This window comes from Centruroides sculpturatus, unplaced genomic scaffold (assembly GCF_000671375.1).
Source record: "Centruroides sculpturatus isolate CEXI.00-Female unplaced genomic scaffold, Cexi_2.0 scaffold73, whole genome shotgun sequence".
Taxonomy (NCBI): Eukaryota; Metazoa; Arthropoda; class Arachnida; order Scorpiones; family Buthidae; genus Centruroides; species Centruroides sculpturatus.
The window spans coordinates 735,600-745,248 of NW_019384330.1; the positions used below are offsets into that span (position 1 = coordinate 735,600).

At 28.4% G+C, this 9,649-nt stretch overlaps 1 non-coding gene across 1 annotated transcript; it reads right to left on the reverse strand.

Moving 5' to 3' along the window:
- Window positions 1-8,392: 8,392 nt before the first annotated feature.
- Window positions 8,393-8,466, reverse strand: Trnan-guu. Its single transcript has one exon. It is a non-coding gene; the product is annotated as a tRNA-Asn (tRNA).
- Between the last annotated feature and the right edge of the window lie 1,183 nt (window positions 8,467-9,649).

A 9,649-nucleotide genomic window follows, 5' to 3' on the forward strand; every position in this document is an offset into this window, starting at 1 on the left:
ATTAGTTTCCGAGTTTTAATCCCTAGTCGGATTTCACACCCCCCACTACCCGAAAAGATTTTCTTTATATAACCATATAACTTATTTTAAACTTCCAACACTTCTAAAAGTTGACATTTGACGACGCAACAAAATCTAAAAAAAAAGTAACATCAAGATCTTTGAACCGATTTTTTTTAAACTTAAAACAAATTATTGGTAGAAATGCCATAAACTTCAGCATGCACAGACTTCAAAACTTGTTATTCGAGAAGGAAATTTTTCATTAAGCACGTTACTAAGATACCTAAAATAATATTGTTGTTGTAGTTTTAATTCGTGGAGTTTTGAGATTCTGCGAGAGTTTTTTTATGACGAAATAAGCGGGTTTAATCTCATTGAAGAGTTTTATGTTCAGCATCTAAACTTGTTTTCTGATTAAATCTTTCCGAGAACACACTACACGTACACTATAAACCCTGGGTAAAATAAATTGTTACCTCGAATAATCCGGATTTATTCGTCATTCTAAGAATGTTGTTATTATATAATAAATTCTCGTATGTTTTTTAAGTAATTTAATTTCTAAAAATGTATAAAAAAACAGTAAAATTTATCATAGATGATGCCGAAATTATATTTAAATTCGTATAAATCCTCGAAGCGTTGCGTTCGTGACTGTGCTGTTGCAGATGGAATTTCAATGCTGCCGACACAGACACACACACTTGAGCTTTCTCACTACACTCTTCGACCTTATCTTTGAAAAATCCCTAAATGCTTTTACCAGATGCCACCTCTAGTGACTACTTATATTAAAATTATGCTATGATATTCTCCCTTTTTTATGTATTGCTTGTTCAGAATGCACACACGCACACATTTACATTTCTATCGTGTAGTTTGATCGGAATATTTTTTCTTTTTTATTTCTTCTGTTTATAGTAGATTTATATTTAGTAGTATGGCCTGATCTGGTAAGTTAAAAATAGAAAGAGCGGCATATTTTATTTTATTATTAATAACCTTCGCTCTTTATAGTCCATTTAACGCTGTGCAGTCCTCTCTTGTACTATACTACAATAGAGAAGTAGAAAATGGACGGATAGATAGCAGAAAAACTGCCATTAAGTTCTTCAGTAAGCGGGGGTGGTGCGTGAAATTGGCCAAGTACAGGATTGTCATGTCTGCTTGTCGCTAGCTAAACACGTTTGGAGACTTTGTGACTATCAAAAAGGAAGATTTTTCTATCTCGTTACCTGTTTTCTCACCATTTATCTCTGCCTTAATTTTTTCCTCTCCATTCTTTTTTAAATGAGTACATTCAAGAAAAAATGTAGTTTAATAATTTAGAAATTATCACAACCATTATGCAACGTGATAAATGACACCAGAATTCTGTTATGGAGACATACCAACGTTATAATAAATTTTTAGTAAAGAGGAAGATTCCGACGAACTGAATTACTTAATATGTTAAACGAGTTTGTTTAGAAAAAGATTCAAGAAATTGCATGCCTACCATGTTTTTAAATCATCTGTCTAAGAGAAAACCAGTTCTAAAACAACTCGGAAGAAAAAAAAATAATAAAATAAAAACTAAAAACTGGAGCGAAGGACGATTAGTAGAGAAGTCATCCTTGACATCTGTTTAAGAATTGGGTATACACCCGTCTGATTTATTACAAAATCAACATAAAGACAAAGAATACCATTCGGCATCATTTCAATCATCTAAGTAAATGTTTTACAGTCACAAATAATTTATTACATCACCAAAAATAGTATATTTTTAGAGATATAANAGTATGTACTAAAGATCTTTTACAGTTCGGTAATTTAAACCTGAAAATGTTCATAGCTTACTAATAATGGTTTAAAAACTTATATTTGTAATATTGCACGATAGTAATTTAAAGTAAACAGACCTTCCAGTGTTGATAAATATATTTAAATGACTTATAAATATTTTCATTCATGATTTAAACTTTTTCATAAGTTAAGCCGGTACTTTTCCGTTAACTGGGCGCCATTCAATTTTCAATCCAGTTTTAAAAAAACGATGTTTAATTTCACATTTTTTACAGATAAACCTTATAAACATGTGTATAAACATGTATAAACACGTGTATAAACATGTACAAATGTGTATAAACATTCGTTGTAATATGAAACGAGTGTGAATTACGAAATAAAATATCAATTTCACTAAAAATAGTAGTAAAATTGAATGGCGTCCAGTTGACGGAAAAGTACCATTAAGACTAATGTCCATAGAAGAACTATGGCATTAGGCTTAATGCATATATGAAAAATTTGATATAACAGTATAAAAACGAAAAGATAACGATGATTTAAGGGGTATACGCTTTAATGTTTAATTATTGATCATTTTAAGAATGTAAAATGAAATATTTAATAAAAATTTTTGAAAAAAAAAATTCTTACAGGACATTTGATGAAATTCCAGAACCGAGAATCTCTTCAGGATTAATGACGTCATTTTTCTGACGAGAATTACTTTGAAAGTAAAATAAATTATCAAAAAACATCGTTTTTCCTGAAAGAAAAAAAAACAAAAAAAAAATATTTATATATTATTTTTTCGTTTTTTTTTCTTATTTGTTATTCGAAATATTTTAAAGGATTATTGTACAAATTAATTTTAAAAAGTGATTTTAAAGGTCTTACTGGAGTCTCGGCGGCGTGATCAATTTTCAAGTCTCGAAAACGAGCAGCAATATTTCAAACTTAAATCTAAATCTAAATATGGAAATCTATGCAATTCTTTTTATGTTAAAAATGATTCAGGAAAAAGTTTCCTGACTCGATCTCATCTATAACGTTGTTATTTTCTGCTGAAAGAAGTCGAATGAGGAAAAAAAAAGCATGGAAGCGGGGGGGGAGGGAATTCATGTATATTGTATTCTTCACACCCGACTAATATTTATTATTGTTGCTTGACACACATTGTTATATCTAAAGGTTCATTTTTCTCTTGTGTCATATTTGAGTGATAGGTCAAAAGGTTATCTGAAGTCACTTAGTTGCATGTCCTCTTACATTATAATATATCGTCGATCATATAAAAAACATTAAATATTATTATTGTTGTAATTATTACTAGAAATAAAAAAATATATATAATATAAACATTTTTGTAAAAATTATTTCTGTGTAGTTTTTGTTTTCATTAGTTTAAATTACCGAATATATAATAGATGGCGATATAAAAATATAATTAAATAATCAACGTCTATTTAACAGTAATTATTATTCGCCGTGTGACCTCCGTTATTAATTTCTTAATTTAATTGTTTTAATTAAAAATTATATTCTGTCACAATAAAAAAAACGGAATTTATGCAAAACGTCGTCTGCTTTAATAAGATTAACTGCGCGTGCGTGAAGTATGATTCTAGTTAAAATATTTTTATCGACGTTTAAATTTCTACTAATTTTTAAATGTGTATTAACAAATTTTAAATAAAATAAATAAATATATATATATATGCTGTAACAATCTGAGATAAAAACACGCAGAAGAAAATTTCATTAAATCATTAAATTGCGTATACAATATTTATCGAAATAGCGATAGTTGTTAAGTGAAGTACATCCGGTGCAGAAATGTTGTTGTTCTACCTTGAATCGAGTTACCTCTGGCTTATGGCCCGGATTAAAAAAGTACCTCAAAGAGACCGGTTTCTACCCTTTCTAGAAGAGGAACCGTGATCAATTAGTCGCTATCAGAACCATCTGCTTTCACCGCATACATTCCTAACACTGCTAACAGATGTCTGTTACCCGCTCTGTAATTTCGGAGACGGCCAACCCAACTCCCATTCAACTACTTTTTTTTTTTAGTTGGTATCATTCCTTTTTAGGGTCTTTTAGAATTCGACGTTTTAAAGCGACGCCCTAATTCTGTAATAATGGATTGGCAACTTTCTGACTAGGAAAATGGCGCTGCCCTATTGACTTAGTTTAAAAGTTGTTTCTTGCCCTATCTTCATTGGTCAGTTATCGATTTGAAAAAAGTAGGAAAAGCTTTCTAGTTGTAGTAAAGTCGATGGTGGCTCTAAACTATAAAATAAAATGGTCGCTTGTTGTTCTTTTTTTTATTTTTATTTTATTATTTTTTTGTATTATTTTTATTCTGAGGTTTTATGTCTTCGTTTTTAAACGTTTATTTTTATGGTAATAAACACTAAATTTAATAGTTACCTGTATAAACGAATTACAGAATAATAACATAAAAAATTTTGTAGCCTTTTTTTTAACAGTTGTAACAGTTTTATAATTCATTAAACAACACTGGAGAAGGAAGAAAGTAAAAAAAAAGAAAAAATTGGTTTCCTATAGTTATGATCGAAAAAGTTTGGGTACTCGAACGTACAAGTGAAGTGCAACGTGACTGGTATATTCCATTTTAGTAAGAGGAACCCCCGTTTGGGATTTTCGGGGGTGTTACGCCTCTAGTTACTATCCTATGAGAATTAGAAAGTTGAAAAAAAGAACATTAAAGATTTCGTGTCTGATGGGAGTTGTAGCTCTAAACATCTCATTTAGTTGTAAAATGCTCTTTTGATGATATTGCTTAATGACTTTGTTTTCCTTTTTTATAATATCTTTTTGATGATTAAACAGAATTTAAAAGATTAAAAGCTAAAAATTTTATAAATTTATTAATCATTTGAAAGATAATTGAAGAGCTTATTTTCAAAGTGACGTATCTCCATTTTTTATTTTATTTTATTTTTTTTTAGTTCAGGGTACCAACATTGATAATATGCTTCTCTATAGTCTTACAATATTTTCTTCCCCGAAACGGGTGTTTCTTCTGTTGAAAAATGTATCAAAAATTGGTTTTCTTTTCAAATGTGACGTTTTTCTTTTTGTATTTATTTCCAAACTGTCGCATTTCCATACATACAATTACAAAATGTATTTTGTTCACGTGACTATTTCACAGTAATGTCTACTTTCTGAAGTGCAAGTGCTATTGTGTTTGATTGTTTTCTTAAGTTTTCTTTGATAATGGCCACATTTTATGAAGTTCAAAAAGTATTTAGTCGATATGTTAGAAAGAGGTCGCGCACTCCATCGGAAAGGCAAAAACTAAATAAAAGAAAAGTCCAAACAGAAAGTCTAAAGATGTGCAAGTGATGGTCGTCAACCAACACTTTCCTGTGAACATAATGATAGGCGATGTCAAGCAATGAAATTGCAACATTTAGATTATATGATTCTATACATTGTTTTATGATATTAAGAACAAAATTGAACAAAATAATTTTATTACAAATCCTATTTTAGTGCAAACAGAACTATTCTGATAGATCGGGAATGTGCAAACATACAATGTTAAAAAGAGGTAAAAAATGGACATGTCTATTAGTTGATTTGTTACCATTGGGGAATAAACTTAAGCAGGAAAAGATAAGATGATGTGAAGAAACTTTTAAATAAACTGGGAATAAGTGATGGACATACTGCAATGACATTTTATAAAAAGTGTTCTGTTATTTAGAAAGTGATTAATTCTAAATAAGTATTGTGACAGAACAATTACAACATGATTTTCATTAATAATTTTATATAATCATTAGGTTTTAATTTTCTTTCCTTTGGAATTAGTATATTTTTTAAACGCCGTTTTTTATTATCTTCAGTCATATGACACCAGTGAATCAGTGTGATTTTAATTTTTGTTTTGTATCTTATTTTGTATATTCTCTTTTCTTTTTATACAAGTTTTTTACCATATATTTGTTGTTTTTATTACATTATACATTTAAATTCAATCTTCTTCCAAAGTGGTTTAAGTCCATGATTTGAAGTACCAAAACTACCATTTCCTTTGCCTCAGGATTTTTTTCACCGCTAAACCTATATCCAGAATATAAAAATAAAGCTCTGTACCAATAATTTTTTACCTTAACATTTAAAGCAATTATTTAAAATTTGTAGTTTTTTGGAAATTTGTATTTTCTGGAAATACGTCACTTCAGAAATAAGCTCTTCAATTCATCATGTGTTTAATGTATATTTAAATATGATGTTCAGCAAGAAAAAGCTCAAATAATATATAGACTATATATATAAATGATTTTTAAAAATTAAAAATTTTTTAAAAAGCACAAATTCAAACAAAAAAGCCTCAACTAAAATATTTATTCTTCTTATTATCAAGCTTCATTCGAGATCATAAAGCCATTATTGGCACTTAAAGCATCGTAAGTATGTACTAAAGATCTTTTACAGTTCGGTAATTTAAACCTGAAAATGTTCATAGCTTACTAATAATGGTTTAAAAACTTATATTTGTAATATTGCACGATAGTAATTTAAAGTAAACAGACCTTCCAGTGTTGATAAATATATTTAAATGACTTATAAATATTTTCATTCATGATTTAAACTTTTTCATAAGTTAAGCCGGTACTTTTCCGTTAACTGGGCGCCATTCAATTTTCAATCTAGTTTTAAAAAAACGATGTTTAATTTCACATTTTTTACAGATAAACCTTATAAACATGTGTATAAACATGTATAAACACGTGTATAAACATGTACAAATGTGTATAAACATTCGTTGTAATATGAAACGAGTGTGAATTACGAAATAAAATATCAATTTCACTAAAAATAGTAGTAAAATTGAATGGCGTCCAGTTGACGGAAAAGTACCATTAAGACTAATGTCCATAGAAGAACTATGGCATTAGGCTTAATGCATATATGAAAAATTTGATATAACAGTATAAAAACGAAAAGATAACGATGATTTAAGGGGTATACGCTTTAATGTTTAATTATTGATCATTTTAAGAATGTAAAATGAAATATTTAATAAAAATTTTTGAAAAAAAAAATTCTTACAGACATTTGATGAAATTCCAGAACCGAGAATCTCTTCAGGATTAATGACGTCATTTTTCTGACGAGAATTACTTTGAAAGTAAAATAAATTATCAAAAAACATCGTTTTTCCTGAAAGAAAAAAAAACAAAAAAAAAATATTTATATATTATTTTTTCGTTTTTTTTTCTTATTTGTTATTCGAAATATTTTAAAGGATTATTGTACAAATTAATTTTAAAAAGTGATTTTAAAGGTCTTACTGGAGTCTCGGCGGCGTGATCAATTTTCAAGTCTCGAAAACGAGCAGCAATATTTCAAACTTAAATCTAAATCTAAATATGGAAATCTATGCAATTCTTTTTATGTTAAAAATGATTCAGGAAAAAGTTTCCTGACTCGATCTCATCTATAACGTTATTATTTTCTGCTGAAAGAAGTCGAATGAGGAAAAAAAAGCATGGAAGCGGGGGGGAGGGAATTCATGTATATTGTATTCTTCACACCCGACTAATATTTATTATTGTTGCTTGACACACATTGTTATATCTAAAGGTTCATTTTTCTCTTGTGTCATATTTGAGTGATAGGTCAAAAGGTTATCTGAAGTCACTTAGTTGCATGTCCTCTTACATTATAATATATCGTCGATCATATAAAAAACATTAAATATTATTATTGTTGTAATTATTACTAGAAATAAAAATATATATATAATATAAACATTTTTGTAAAAATTATTTCTGTGTAGTTTTTGTTTTCATTAGTTTAAATTACCGAATATATAATAGATGGCGATATAAAAATATAATTAAATAATCAACGTCTATTTAACAGTAATTATTATTCGCCGTGTGACCTCCGTTATTAATTTCTTAATTTAATTGTTTTAATTAAAAATTATATTCTGTCACAATAAAAAAAACGGAATTTATGCAAAACGTCGTCTGCTTTAATAAGATTAACTGCGCGTGCGTGAAGTATGATTCTAGTTAAAATATTTTTATCGACGTTTAAATTTCTACTAATTTTTAAATGTGTATTAACAAATTTTAAATAAAATAAATAAATAAATTTTAACAAATTTTCATTTTTGACACGTTTATGTTTAAAGAATAAACTATAGCGTAAAAAAAAAATTGAAATATTATCAGAAAAATATTATTTTTTAATATAATATAAAAAATTTATAAAACAATAAAAAGCAAAACAATTTAATGTGTTCAAATTAAATCAAAATTAATAAATAATATAAATTTCATCTGTTGAACACTACACGAATACGCATGCGTTATATTTAAGTTTGTTTAACAGACTTTATATATATATATAAAGAATAAGTTAATGGATATAAATTTCTTAATATTTTTATTTTATTAATATATTTCAAGCTAAATAAATAAATAATATAAAGAAAGTTGAATTATTCACCGCGTTTTTACTTTCGACGTATAAAAAATTTAAGAAACGAACCTAGAACTCTAAAGAACAGTTTGTTTGTTATAAAATACTTCTACAGAATAAAATTAAAAAAGAAAAAAAATTAATTCGTCCCCGGGTGGGCTCGAACCACCAACCTTTCGGTTAACAGCCGAACGCGCTAACCGATTGCGCCACGGAGACATCTGGTAAAATGCTCTTTAATAACCTATACAAAATTATTCATATGTAAAATAAGCGTTATTGATTATTATTTAATTAATTTAACGTTAAATTAATGAATTTAAAGCGAATTCTAGACGCAAATTTACAAAGCGACCCGCGGAAGAACGAACGGGAAACCGAACCCATGTAGGAATCCATTAACGTTCATCCAATCAAAAGTTTAAAATTACATTTACTCTTTGCTCTAAAGTTTAAGTTCCCCAATTTTTTTTTTTTAAATTCTTTTGTGGTGTTTAAATTTAGATCTGGCTTCGAATTTCCCAATAATTTCGAGGTTAAGTCGAGTTCGACCTTGAGACTTTTGCCATTCCCTGCGATAAATACATCGAAAACAGTCTGGGTTTTAATTGAATGACCATCTGATTGATTGCAGCTTCGTATGACTGGAGTATGGACCCCCCCTCTTCCTCGATTTGGATCGCTTTCTAATCTTCTAAACCAATTAAAATAACTAAAGAAGCATCGTCCCGTCTTTTGAATTAATCAACTCATTTGTTCTCTTTTAATTAATAATTAACGAGCCACGAAAATTATTCTCAATTCGATAGCTTTGTGTTGGTTTAGATTTAGAATTGATAGTGTAATATCTTTAGATATGAATTTCTGAAGAACTTTCGAGCCAAGTTAGTTCCTTCAGCTCGAAGTTCAAAGAGGTGCTTTCAGCAAACATAAGCTTGCATCTCTCTTAGATCTACTTTTCTAAATGAAAGCTTTGTTTCTAAACGTCATATATCTCTGATATCTCTATATTAATCTTCTATACACAGCCAGTACTATAAAATTTTACATTATGCCGGTGCTTTCATTTTCCCTTGTTCTCATAGACCTATTCACACACATAATAAGTATTATTTAAACACTGTTACGTTTATCATTACGTATTTAAAAAATAAATAAAGTTCCTCTATGTTCTATATACCTACTGTATATATAATATACATATACAGTGCAGGTTAAGACATACAGTTATGATTTATATATATATATAAATCATAACAGTATGTCTTAACCCCACTTACTTCACAGATGTAGCTAAATATAGGGCCTTTAAGGGCCTTGATCCCTGGGTACAAGTTAATCTGCTGTAAATAAACAGAAGAAACGGATATAAATAATACTTCAACACTATAAGACAATAACT